Raw genomic sequence first — 12,444 nt, 5'->3', positions numbered from 1 at the left:
CCCAATGACTTTGTTTTTGTCATTTTATGTTTAATTTCTAAAATTTGCTTATTTTCTTCTTTTTCATGGTCTCCATTCTTATGAAAAAGAATCCTATTTCTTTATAGCTTAATTATAGACAGACTAGCTTTGATTATTTTCATTTTCTCATTATTCTTGCATTTTTGCTTTCTCCGTGGTATTTTCATTCCATATCCTGTCTGTCTAATTACCCTGCTCTCCTAGGATTAAGGTGGGGGAAGTATATAGGATCTTACTGTTTAGTATGCAGAATTTCATTAAATTCATCTGTGTTTGTTTGATCATTTTTTTACCCTTCTCTATTTTTCCTGGCATTTCCAAGGTCAGGACTTTTATTTCAATTTCTGTAGAGAAAAAAATATTCTGGTCTCAGTCAAGAATTTCATCTTCATATCTGGAATAGGAGAAGTAAACTTTTAAATCTCATTTTTAGGCTTTCAAACAGTCCTATAGTTTGAGGCCTATGCCGGCTACAAGGCCTGGAATTCCAGGGCCTTTCTGGAATTCTGAGGGATAAAATGGCTACTCCTTTTCAGTATTCAGACACTCAGGTATCAGCTTTCTCCATTAGACTAAGTCAGCTGCCACTGGACTGTTTTTTACCCCTTACTGTTTTCTGGTGTCTCCCTACTGTCGCCTCCTTTCCTTGTCACCATTATTCCATGATCTTTTAATAGTTTAGGATTGTCCCCCAAATTCTCATGTGTCAAGGGGTTTGGGCATCAGCCTGTGGTACTACTGGGAAGTGGTTGGAACTTTAGAAGATAGGAGTCTAGCAAGGGGAAGTTAGGTAAATGGGGGTGTGTCTTTGAGTGTATACTGGGACACTAAACCCTGAGTCTGTCTCTGTGTGCTTCCTGGCCCCCCATGTGAGGAGCGTCACTCCATTATGTGTTCCCTGACATGATTTTCTGCCTCTCTACAGGCCCCAAAACAACAGAACTGACAAATGATTGAAAGCTCTGAACTGTGAGCCAAAATTTACCTTTCCTTCTATAAGTTGCTTATCCAGGTATTGTATCACAGTGACACCAAAGTAAGAGTCTCAGGAAGGACTGAAAGTAAACCTGCAGTCTACCAAACGCTAATACAAAGCCCCACCAACTAAATCTCAGACCCAATGATGGGTCCTTCGTAGTCTTTTAACCCTCCTAGTTTTTCTGATTTATAGACTCATCTAAGTACCTAACAGTTTCCTGGTTATCTTACTATTTATTAACATGTGAGAAAAAGTCTCCTTTTTGAATCACACAAAAAATATTATTCAAGTGACTCCTAAGCCAGTTGGGGCTCACACTTGTAATTCTAGCACTGGGGAGGCTCAAGCAAGAGGATGCCAAGTTCAAGGCCAGACTGGACTATGACTTAAGCAAATAAGTTGACCTAAAGCAATCAAGTAAAATAAAGAATTCTTGTTGGGCAGGTAGAGGCAGGCGGATCTCTGTGAGTTCAAGGCCAGCCTGGTCTACATAGTGAGTTCCAGGACAGCTAGGGCTACAGGGAGCCCCTGCTTCAAAAAAAAAAAAAAAAAAAAAAAAAGAATTCTTTTCTAGATAACATAAAATATGTTTAATCTATTAATTCATTAAAATTCAGTCTTAAATAGGATTTATAGCACAAGATCAAAATTAAGCAAAGGAACTGAGAATTTTCCAGGCAGTAAAGTTTTTTCACTGAGGCCTCCTAGCCACTTCACATGTATCTTATGATGACTGAGCTGAAGGTACTTGTCTTGATCATTGTTTTAAGTATTTTCCAAGACGACCTTTGCCTACTGCATGAAGACATCAATAATGAAATCTTGGCTAGAAAAATGAGAACTTTTTATAAAAATAATCAAGCATGAAGACTTTTTTCACATCCAGAGGATCACAACATCTTGACTTTCATCCAAAAGATACGAATTGAAGATGCTTAGTCTGAAGATGTCAGTCCTTAAGAATACCAGCATTTGTCCTAACACTCAATTCACAGTTATAAGGAAAAATAAATTCCAAGAATGACTGCAGAGTAAAACACTAATATTACACCTTTGAGCTACTTCTGCAAAAGCAGCATATTCGGAATCTGCCAAACATAATAACTGCCTTCTGTTCCTACTCATGATTCCCCTGTAAAAATAAACAAATAAACAAACCAAACATCCAACATGAGAAAATGTTCCCCATGTGGAAAAAATTAAATTGGTCTAGTTCTTGAGCTGGGTGGTAATTACATAGATGCTTGCTTTTTACAATTCATTAATGTGTACATTTGCATTTCAAAAGTTTTCTGTATATGCGTTACATTTTACAATAAAAAGGGGTCTTAAAAAAAGTCAAAAGAGAAATTCATAAGGCAGAAATTTCATGTGTTAGGAAACACACTGCTTTAATCTCAGTCAGTCTGACATGGATAAAGGAGAAGAGTTGCCATGATTTACAAAGAAGTCTAAACCAGTGTCCTCCCAAATTTAAACAGGTATGTTTGTTGTTTGGTTCAAAATGCCTTATTTGAAATGAAAGGTCTTAAAGTTCTCAGTTGATACTGCATTTCCTATAGTAATGCCAATACCTTAACATGTGCATAACACTATTTATCTGCATAGAGTTTTTCCATCAAATCTCTAGAAGACAGAGCACATGCTATTTTCTCTCATGCCATAGATGAGGAAACTGGGGCACTTAATAACTAGTTAGCAAAATTAGAAATAGTGGGCTCAGCGACAAGAGTGCTTGCCTAACATTCAAGGCCCTGGGTTTGAGTTCCAGAACTGAAAAAAAAAAACCCAAAGATTATATATGGAGAAAAGAGGAAGGAAGGAAAAGTAGAGAAGAGGGGAGGGGGAGAAAGTACTAGGTGCTTTGTAAATATTTTATGAAGACAGAACTTTCTACATTTCTGAAGTTCTGAGTTCAAACACAGGCTCTCAAAGCTGGTCACAACATCTGTGAGTTTCCCGAGATCTCCAGAGGAAGGAGAGACCAGAGGAAGTATGGCTGTGGAGTGATAACCAAGGACCTAGGCTCCAGCTGTTCTGAGCCATTTCTTTTGTGTGTAGTTGACGTAACAATGCACCTGCTGCTTCAGACATTAAACTTAGCTGCAAATATCAAAGTTATGAGTAGCCAATGTTCAAAGGAACCAACACCTCTTTGTCAAACAATAGATTTCCAGAGGAGGAGCATTCCCAAAGATTCCTGGAATCTCTATATTCCACACTATATTCTTCCCTATAGAGGTGGAACAATTTATTTGGTGTGTGACTGCCATGGGTCTGTTTCATGGACTCAGTTTTCAGAATAGTAGGCCTTGGAGGTGGGGGTATTTGTTCATCAACAATATTACCCATGTAGTATTTAGTGAACTTTTCTTTCTACCTGGACAGTAAAAGACAGGCTCTCAAGTAAGCATCTGTGCTGTGAAGCTTTTCACGTGAAGTTTAGATTTTCCAATCTAGCCTTCATTAGTAAAGAAATTCTTGTTTTATTTTTCACTAATTCTTACCTTCTGATCTGCTAACAGTGCCCTCATCTGCCTTTTAGCACAGGGACTCTATTCTACAGCACTGGTCAAGCTGCATGTCGAGGAGACTTTCTAAGATACAGTCGGATGATACTTCGCCTCTCCAAAAAGCAATACTAAGTGAGATTCAGAGATCCCAATTCTTTCCAGTTCCAGTTCTATCACACGTGTCTGGGATCTGTGCAACTCTCATATTTGTGGAAAGTACTTAAAAGACTTTAGAGCAATTTAATTTAATTTTTATTTTTCTTTATTTTTGGATCTTTTTGAGACAGGGTCTCTCTGTAGCCCCAGCTGTCCTAGAACTCACTATGTAGACCAGGGCGGACTTGAACTCAGAGATCCACCTGCCTCTGCCTCCCAAGTGCTGGGATCAAAGGTGAGTGCCACCACACCCAGCAGAGCTGCTCATCTTTTAAATGAAGGAATAATTTACTTCCTTGCCTTTTAGCTTTCCAATTCTATGGACTAAATTAAGAAAGGCTTTAATACTATATTCTTATTTGGGTGGATTTTTGTTGTTGTTGGTTGATTGGTTGAGATAGGTTCTCCCTGTAGCCCCAGCTGACCTGGGACTCACTATGTAGATCAGGCTGGCCAAAATCTTACAGAAATCCACCTGCCTCTGCCCCCCACCCCTACCCCTTCATGTTAGGATTATGGGATTTAAAGCATGCACTACCACGCCTGGCTAATACATATATTCAATACTTGTTAAAACAAATATTTACAGAGATATAGTCATTTTGATATTTTGGACTCATGGTTCCTCAAGACCAACAGGTTTTTACTTCTTATGGCCTCAGTCTTTTCACCATCCTTCAGCTGAGCTACACTTTGAATTTTTATCACAACTCAGAACTAATCATGCCCTAATTGTAAAACCCTCAAAGTTCCTCACGCCTTTAGCCTCCACCATCCAGATGTTCCCTTTCTCCTTTGTTCATTCTTGCTGAACCAGCCTTTGCGCACTCTAATTGCAAGCCCGCTGCTCACTCTCCCAGCCCATCACTGGCCTTCCTACTCAGCTGAGCGCCCATATGGAGCTGGCAGTTTCAGTGATACTCACATCATCTCTACTTCCAGTTTTTCCTGGCATTGCCGGAGAGATGTGTCCTATGTGTTCTACCTCAAGGACAAGACCTCCTAGCAACTTGTCCAGCTCTCACTGCCTTTGGATCTCAGTGCACGCAGACCCACATCTTCCCAAGCATTTTCCACTGTACTTCAGCGTTATACCTCACTCTTGACTTTCAACAAATCAACAGATGGCAAATTCATTTCAAACGCAGCCACCTCCCAGCTATAAACTATTCTCTCTAAAATTTGGAATTCATGTTTGCCTTTATCTTTCTTTCTCCCTCTATCACACCCACACTTTTTTTATTGTACAGTCATCACCTCAAGCATCATTCCTCAGGTGACAGCCGTCTTGGTTTTCTTTGTTGTTTTTTATTTTTAGTAGACAAGGTCTCTTGCTGGTCTGAAGCTCACCAAGCAGGCTGTGCTGACTGGTTCACTAGCCCTGGGGATTCACTTGTTTTTACCTCCTCAGAGCTAGGATTACAAACATGTGCCACCATATCTGGCTTGTTTTGTTTAAACAGGGTTCTAGGCATCATATGCCCCCTCCTTGCAAAGCAAGTACTTAAATGACTTCTCTATCCCCCATCCCCATCTTTTTATAGCTTGTTAGCTTCTTTTTAGCACTAAGTAATATTCCTTGGCCAGATATGTCCTTTATTTATTTTGAAGGATATCTTTACTGATTCCAAGTCTGTGTAATTATGAATAAAACTATCATAAACACTACTGTGTAGAGATTTTTTTAATGGACGTTTCCAGCTCCCATGGGTAAATTCCAAGGAAAACAACTGTTGAACTACATTTGTAAAAATGTTTAGTTTTATAAGAAACCACCACACTCTTTTCCAAAATGGCTGTGCCATTCATTCAGCATTCCCTCCAGCACTTAATGAGAGTTTCTGTTGATCCACATCCTTGCCACCATTTGGTGGTATCTGTGTAATGGAGTTAATGGAGGTATGTAGTGGTCTATCTCTGTTATTTTGACTGGCATTCTTCTGGTGTCTGTGATATGGAACATGTTTTCATAGGCTTACTTGCCATTTGTAGTTTCTTTAGTGGGGTGCACATAGGGCATTTGGTCCATTTTTTTTTTTTTTCTTTTTGAGACAGGGTCTCCCTGAAGCTCCAGCTGTCCTGGAATTCACTATGTAGACCAGGCTGGCCTCAAACTCACAGATCTCTGTGATCCGCCTGCCTCTGCCTCCCAAGTGCTGGGATTAAAGGTGTGCACCACCATGCCTGGCCCATGGTCCATTTTTAAAACCAGGTTTTTGTTGAGTTATAGGACTTCTTTATACATTTGGAATAATCCTTTATCAGATATATCTTTTGCAAATATTTTCTTCTGGTCTGTGACTCATCTCTTTATTCTCTTGACAGTGTCTTTTTACAGGGCAGATTTTTAAAAGTAAAATTTAAATAAGCCCAGTTTATGATATATTTCTTCTTCCATGAATTATGCCTTTGGTGTCCTACCTAAAAACAAAAATCATAACCAAACCCAGGTTATCTATACATTCTGCTGTTATCTTCTTCTAAGAGTTTACAGTGTTACATTCAGGTTTGTGGTCCACTTCCAGTTCATGATTGTGAGAAGTTTATGGTCCGTGTCTACATTAGTTTGTTCTCCTCACCACACAGGTCTCAGCCACTGTGCTGCCTTTGCTCCTCTTGCTAAGGTCAGTTGATTAGCTTCTGGATCTCAGTTCCGTTCCACTGATCTGTTTAATCTTTTGTCAGTGTCACGTTGCCTTGATTACTAGTCTTTACAGTAAGTCTTAAAGTCAAGTAGCGTCAGCTATACAACTCTGTTCTTGAATACTGTGTGGCTATTCTTAATCTTTTGTCTTCCTACATAACTTCTAAAGTTTTAAGTTGTCAAAATTCAGAAAATAACTACTGGAATCTTGGTTGAGATTGCATTCAATCTATAAATCAAGTTCAGAAGTCTTGACAATATTGAGCCTTCCTAGCCATAAGCATGGAATTTCTGTTTACTTAATTTTTGATTTCTTCAGTTTTACAATTTTGACCACATAGATCTTACACATATTTTCTTAAATTTATAACTCAGTATTTCATTCTTTGGAGAGTGCTGTTGAAAACTGTACTGTGTTCTTTTGTTTTTTAGTGGTTTATTATTGTTATTATTTGAGACAAGGTCTCCCCATATTCCCAGCTAGCCTGGGATTTGCTCTCCAGACCAGGCTGGCCTCAATATCACAGAGATTCACTTGTCTCTGCCTCCCAAGTGCTGGGATTAAAGGCATGTGCCACCACACCAAGCCTATACTGTGGTCTTAATTGCAAATTTCATTCCGAGTATACAGAAAAGTGGTATTCGTATATTAACTGTGCATATTATTATTATTAACCTTACTATAATGGTTTATCATTCCAAAAGGTTTTGATTCTTTCTAATTTTTTTGTACAGATAATCATGTTACCTTCAATGACAATTTTATTTCTTCCTTTCAAATCAATATAACTTTTTATTAATTTTTCTTGTCCTATTGCTACATTTTTCCAGAAATAGCTTCTTCATTGTCATCAAGGTAATCAAGTAATTATTAGTGAAAAGGGGACTTTACTTTATAAAACAAATGGGCTTTGGGCTGGAGAGATAGCTCTGCAGTAAGAAGCATGGGCTGTTCTTGCAGAGGACCAGGGTTCAATTCCCAGCACCCACATGGTAGCTAACAACTGTCCATAACTCCAGTTCCAGGGGAATCCAACACCTTCTTCTGACCCACATGGATATTGCATGACACAGGTGCACTTACACACATGCAGGCAATACACTCATAACAAACACATAAAAGTAAATATATAAAATTTGAAAAAAAGAACCTTTAAAAAGTAAAAAAAAAAAAAAGGTTTAAAAAGAAAAAAAGGGCATTATTCCCATCCCCCCAAATACATGTGCACACAAAAGAAATAAACATGTAATTTTAAAAAAATTTAAAGAGCTGGGTATGGTGGCGCACACCTTTAATCCCAGCACTTGGGAGGCAGAGGCAGGTAGATCTCCAAGGTGAGTTCCAGGCCAAGCTGGTCTATACAGTGAGCTCCAAGAAAGCTGAGACTACAGGGAAAACCCTGTCCAAAAAAGACAAAAAAAAATTAAAGATGATAGCAATATTGCTCCATGGGTAAATGTGCCTGTTGCCAAGCCTGACAACTTGTAGACCAGGTTGGCCTAGAACTCACAGAGATCCACCTGCCTTTGCCTCCCGAGTGCTGAGACTACAGGTATGCACTACCCGGCTTAGATGAACATCTTTAATGTTCTCTCTTACAAATCCAATGGCTCCTAGCCCAATATTTAGGATGCTTGGTAATGTGGCTCCAATCTTCCCATGTATAATTTTTCCACATTAAACTCTTCAAGCTCCTCAACCTCCAGCTTAACCACATTCTTCTCCATTTCTGGGTGTGTCCATATTTTCTTCCCTTCAACTCTTAGAACAAGTTGGTCTTCAAATCTCTACCAGCTGAAGTCCTACTGATTCCTTGTACAAAATTCCATAAATTCTTTCCTGAATTTTCTGACCAGTTTTCCTTTCCTAAAATGGCAAAGCATTTTCTTTATGATTCTCTAATGGATCTTTCGTGTAATATGGCCTTTGGCTATGTGTCATATCCTCTCTGTATAACATAAACTCTTATAGCCTCTGATTAACACAGTCACTCCTTATACTGCCTTTCACATAGTAAGCTAAATGAGATATTCAAATTAATTTTGTATCTATATAGCATATAGAATAAAAAATATAGTTAATATTATCAATGTTAGTTAAAATAAATGCTTAGGAAGACCTAGAAACTAAGCAACTTTTTGCAGTTCATCATATTAGATTAAGGATATAGGAATCAGTTTAATTAAAATAGAATAGCACACAAACATATAATGGGGCAAGACCTTAGAGATATTTCCTGACCCCCATGTCAGCCTTGTAGTTACATAAATGTGCAGTCTGCAGCAGTTACTTTTTTAATTTATTTATTTGTTTTATTTTTTGAGACAGGCTCTCATGTAATGCAGGCTGGCCTAGAAACCACTCTGTAGCCAAGGACGATTTTGAACTCCTGACCCTCCTGCCTCTACTTCCCAAATGCTGGGATTACAGGCATGTGTACCACCACACCCAGCTTTCAGTTATCACTTATTAAGGGCTTGATATACATCAGGCCCTTTAGACATTATGCCAGGCTCACAATGATCCTTCAGTGTATGTGGTACTGACAACCTTCCCATTTTCTGCCACCACACATGCATTAGAGATGACAGAATTTCTCCAAAGTTAGGTATCTTGCTGTGGCGAGTACTGCTTGTTAGAGGCAGAGCTGAAGTTCCGGCTTTTCTGTTGATGAATGTGGCAGATAGCAGACCTACCAGATGCCCTAACTTCTGTCCTCTGCTGTTGCTCCAGTGAATGATAACCTGGCTAAGCGAGTATGCATGTTGTTATTAAAACTTAGAAGCATGAAAATTGTAACTTTAGCACTATAAAACTCCTAATGCTATTTATTGCCAACACTCCAATCTTGTAGAAAACTTTTTTCCTGCTTTTTATTATTTTCAACAGAAAAGTTATTTGTTGACCACATTCAACAAGTTCCCACAAGCTGATGTCCAAGGGACATGGAAGCATACAAAGTTCTAGATAAAGCATGGTTATACTATCTGAGAGTTCACAAGTAAGACTCAGATGATGTCACTGGTAGGAACAAATCCTCCCCACCTGTTGGTACTCAGGATGCTCCAACAACATAAATTCCAGATGTTTTTTAATTTTTAAAATTTATTTATTTTATGTGTATATATAAACTGTATGCATATAAATGCACCTGTGTCATGAAATGCCTGTGGAAAGCAGAAGAGGATATTGGATCTCCCAGAACTGTAGTTATGAATGGTTGTTAGCCACCCTATGGGTGCTGGAAAATGAACTGAGTCCTCTGGAAGAGCAGCCAGTGCTTTTAACTGCTGGGCCACCTCTCCAACCCCCAAACTCCAGATTCTTGGTTCTGATCTAAGCCCAACATCTTGAGCAAACACTGCCTTGGTTTTTCTCAGCAATAGACTGGGAAGAAAAGAAAAAATGGTGCCTGGTAACTTTAAAGTCTCTTTTAGCTCTAAAATCCTATCTTTTTTGAGACCTGTCTTGAATTTTTACTTCCCAAAGTGGTCAGTTACAAAGAAATGGAGTGTGTTCACTTTTCTTTAGCAGCAGACTGAAAAAGCTGAGTACTGAGAGTGCTGCTCCATGACTGAGGCTAATTAATATGCCCCAAACTTACTATTTATAATAATATAAAAGTATTAAATACTGCAGTCAAATCCTTTCACAATATTAACATAGCTTTAACTCTCAATATTCATTTAAAATGTTTAAAATATAATTTCAGGCAATACCTTTTATCTATTATTTTGTGGAGTTACTAACATTAACAGTAAAAAATTAGGGTTAGGGCCTCTGCAGGAAAAAAAAAACACACAAAACAGCACACTTAGGAGTCATTTAGTTACATTAATACTATGCTGTACTATGGAACTTCTAATATAGCTAAGTTCAAGGTTGGTTTACAGACAGTGGGAGAGAGGAATGTAGAAATCTCAGTGTTTCCAATGAGTGGGAATATGGACAGTGAGAATTTAACTCTTTGCATTCCACATCATTTTTTTTGCACTTTTTTATCTAGTACCTATATTTTTACTCATCTACTAACTCACTCAGTAATGTGCTGTAACTTCACAAGGCTCCAAACTTTTCTTCATACTAAGCGTCTTAAGATAGGTTGCTTAAGTGTTTACCATCTTGTGCTGTAGGTTAACAGCACAGAGGAGAAAATAAATCAGTCAAAAAAAGATTATAGCAAAGAGGAAATCAGAATTGTACCATGCTGGTAACATGCCCACAAAAGGCACTGAATGGCAATTGTCAAAGGTGGTCCAGCCAAGAAATCAGGAAGAGTTCATTTGTTCACTAAATCAGCAAATACTGAGTGCAGAATATATACCAAGCTGTTGTTGATGATAGAAATGAACAAACAGGTCAACTCCCCCTCTCCATGAAACTTGCATTCCAATAGGAAGAGACCTGACATACAGAATACCTAAACAAAATAATACTAGGGCTTAAGTGCTATGAAGAAAATAGACTATGGGGTGGTTGGAAGAAGGGTCTAAGTAGTGTGATCAAGAGTCTGTGGGACCTTGCCATTAGTGAAGTCCAAATGATGAGAAAACTTTGCTCTTAATCCTACAAGTGGGGAGTGGGGAGGAAATCAGTCAAGTTAACGTTTAAGGATGATCACAATGGGAAAAAAATTCTGTATTCATGAATGAAACACGAGACTGCCTTAAAAACTAAAAAAGAAAAACCCCAAACCTAATCTTTAAAAGCATCTACTTAATAAGGAGCCACTAGTTTAAGATCCACTTACTTTAAAATTTTTGTTAATTACTTGAAAATTGCTGTAGTAGTGCAATTACTAGAAAGATCCCTTCAAAGCCTGAGACCTCCTTCACAAGACACCATTCAAATACTGAAAGAGACTGGACCCAGCCCGGCAGCGAATCAGAGCTCCTCCTCTGATTCATTAAGGCAGCCAGGTGGAATTTTGTAACCCTTCCAAAATCAACACTCAACGAGCCTCGGGGAAGGTGGGGGAACCTGACACCCAGAAAGTTGTTGTGGCAGGGGGGAAAACCCCGCCGCCCTCTTGCACGAGCCCTCCCCCGCCCCTGCAGGCGTCATCACTGGCAGAAGAGCCGCTCTCTGGGGTCAGAGGCCCACGGCGAGTACGCGCGTGTGTATCCCGCATGAATCATCCAAGCCGGATCCGCGGGGCGATGATTCATTCACCACTCTGGGGCTCTCGGCCACACGGTCCGGACGTAGTACGACGGCTGCACACGCAGCTTCCTTAATATTAACCAAATGTTTCAAAGTACAAACGCCTGGGGCGAGAAACGTGGAGAGCCGGGCGCGGTGGCGGAGAGGCGGCTGCACCTTCACGCGGCGGGGAGAGTTCCCGAGGCGGGCGGGCGGCGGGCAAGGCGGTCCCCGAGCCCACCCCGCAGGCGGCAGGGTGGAGAACAGGTGGGTCGCCCGCCACCCGGCCTCCCGCCGCTCCCCCAAGGCCAGCGCGCCCTCGCCACCGCACCTCCCGCTCGCCCCTTTCCGCTCCGTGACATCTTATATAATACCCCGAGCCGATCCAAACGGAAGCCACGCGCGCTGCTGGGACCGCTGGGACCGCTGGGCGGCGAGGCGCTAGACGCTCCCGCCCGGACCCCGCCGGGCCCCCGAACGAGGCTCCGGGATGCGAGGCACCCGGGCGAGGGGGAACGGCCTCCGGCTGCTCCCGCGTCGGCCAGGGAGCTCGGCCGGGGCCGGTCCCCTCCAGGAAGCCGCGAGCGTCACTAACTGCGTCAGCTTCTTCAAACACGGCGCATCGGGTCCCTCCTGCCCGGGAGCCGCCGCCACCGCGGGGCCGAAGCCAGGGGCCGAGCTGGCAGGCGCCTTCGGGGAGGAGAAAGTTGCTCGGGGCCCTCCCCTCGCCCGCACGCCGCCCGGCCCCGCCGCCCTCTGCCCCAGCCGGCGCGCCCCCGAGTCACCGCTCGGGCAACTTGGGACCCGGGCTGCGCGCCGCCCTCCAGCCCGCCACAGCTGGCTTCGGTCCGCGGGGATCTCTGCCCCGGGCACAGCGGAAAAACAGTCACGCTGGAAACTTCCAGGGCCGGGAAGCCACTGGCTTCCGCGCGCATCGCCCTTACCTTGGTCTCGAGAGGCCACGATCCGGGCGGGCCGCGCGGGGCGC

General features: G+C 41.6%; 1 protein-coding gene across 1 annotated transcript in view; it reads right to left on the bottom strand.

Moving 5' to 3' along the window:
- The window catches only part of Hectd2 (HECT domain E3 ubiquitin protein ligase 2), a 406,920-nt gene extending 394,476 nt beyond the window's left edge, over positions 1–12,444 (bottom strand). Inside the window, exon 1 of the mRNA XM_029554335.1 lies at positions 12,401–12,444. The gene's annotated coding sequence lies outside the window, so the exon portion shown is untranslated. The remainder of the gene's footprint in view (positions 1–12,400) is intronic.

This window comes from Nannospalax galili, unplaced genomic scaffold, assembly GCF_000622305.1.
Source record: "Nannospalax galili isolate Female #2095 unplaced genomic scaffold, S.galili_v1.0 scaffold384, whole genome shotgun sequence".
Taxonomy (NCBI): domain Eukaryota; kingdom Metazoa; phylum Chordata; class Mammalia; order Rodentia; family Spalacidae; genus Nannospalax; species Nannospalax galili.
Note: the sequence above shows the minus strand (reverse complement) of the source record. Positions and strands in the feature narration are given on the sequence as shown.